Genomic DNA, 1,949 nt, shown 5'->3' with positions numbered 1-1,949 from the left:
AGCAAATATTTTGTTGAGGATTTTAGCATCTAAGTTCATTAAAGAGATTGGTCTGTGATTTTCCTTTCTTGTGGTGTCTTTGTTTGGCTTTGGTATTAGGGTATTTTTGGCATCATAGAATGAGTTTGGCAATGTTCTTTCTATTTCAATTTTTTGGAAGAGTTTAGGCAAGATTGGTGTTAGTTCTTCCTGGAATGTTTGGTAGAATTCACCCTTGAAGCTATCTGGTCCTGGGCTCTTCTTAGTTGTGTGAGGTTTTTAATGACTGATTCTATCTCTTTACTTGTGATTGTTTTTTTGAGGTCATCCAGGCTGCTTATGTGTTCCTAGGAATTCATCCATTTCCTCTGAATTGTCCTTCTTGTTGGCATATAGTTTTCCAAAGTATCCTCTTATGATACTCTATTTCAGTGTGTCAGTAGTGATATGCCATTTCTCATTTCTTATTTTGTGTATTTGCATCTTCTCTCTTTTTTTCTTTGTTAGTCTAACTAAGGGTTTGTCACTTGTATTGATCTTCTCAAAGAACCAGCTCTTAGTTTTATTTTTTCTAGTGCTTTCTTATTTTCTATTTCCTTTAGCTCTATTCTGATCTTTGTTCTTCTTTCTTCTTCTTCCTTTGGATTTAGTTTGTTGTTCTTTTTTCACTAATTCCTCTAAGTGCATAGTTAGGTCTTTCATTTTAGCTCTTTCTTCTTTTTTTGATATGTGAATTTATGACTATGAATTTCCCTCTCAGTACAGTTTTTGCTGCATCCCATAAGTTATGATATGTTGTTTTGTCATTTTCATTAGTTTCAAGGTAATTACTGATTTCTTCTGAGAGTTCCTCCTTGACCCACTGTTTATCTAAGATCTTTGTGCCTAATCTGGTTCTCTGGCCCTTGCAGATTTACTGTTTCATTCCACTGTGGTCAGATAAATTATTTTATATGATATCAATCTTTCTGAATTCGTTGAGACTTTCTCTGTGGCCTAGCATGTGGCCTATTTTGCAGAATGATCGATGTGCACTTAAGAAGAATGTATATCCTGCTGTATTTGGGTATAATGTTCTGTATATGTCTATTATGTCCAGATCCTCTAATATATTATTCAAAGTCTTTGTTTATTTATTCTCTGTCAAGATATTATGTGTAATGGTGATAATGTTGTACTAAAGTGCTCATCTTGTCATAGAGCGTTATATCAGTGGGTTGAAACCCATAGAATGAGTGGAAAGGTAATGTACTCTCATCCTGGGGAAGCATGATGTTCTCAAACACAGGGGAGGGTGTCTCTTGGGAGCATGTGTGGCTCCTAATGGGGGAGAACAGGCTAGTGGTTCAAGCCCTCAGCATTGTTTCAAGTATATAAGCATCTTGTCCTTCAAACAGTGAAGCTTAGTTGTTACTGTAGGTCCCAAGGGGAGGGGGAGAGTGGAATAGAATAGTTGGAAGAAGGGTCACTGGGGGGTAATGGAAGTGTTCTGCATGATGCTGCAGTGATGGATACAAGCCATGTTAAATTTCACCAAAAATTTATAAAAGTGTATAGTCTAAAATGTAAACCATAATTTAAACTTTTACTGTAACCAAAAATTTCTAAAAGTGTAGTATGTAAAACATAGTGTAACCATGGTTAATAGCTATGTTTCAATATCTGTACATCAGTTGTAGGAAATGTAACATTGTCAAGTAAAAAGATCATTACTGGGGATGGGAGAAAAGGGGAAGGATGTTGGGTATATACAAGTCCTCTATAATCTATATGTGACTTTACTGTGACCCAAAACTTTTTTGAAAACCTAATAAGAAAGAAAGATGTAAGACACTGAGGAAGAAATGGAGGAGTTTGCCTTACCACTGTACATGGAGGACAACACCTATTACAGTGATATAAGGCAATGAAAAAAAAAATTTTACGATATTTTTCATTTTTTAAATACCCCAGTTTATTTTTTACTTTAT

Source organism: Dasypus novemcinctus, chromosome 4, assembly GCF_030445035.2.
Source record: "Dasypus novemcinctus isolate mDasNov1 chromosome 4, mDasNov1.1.hap2, whole genome shotgun sequence".
Taxonomy (NCBI): domain Eukaryota; kingdom Metazoa; phylum Chordata; class Mammalia; order Cingulata; family Dasypodidae; genus Dasypus; species Dasypus novemcinctus.
This window is presented reverse-complemented; position numbering follows the sequence as displayed.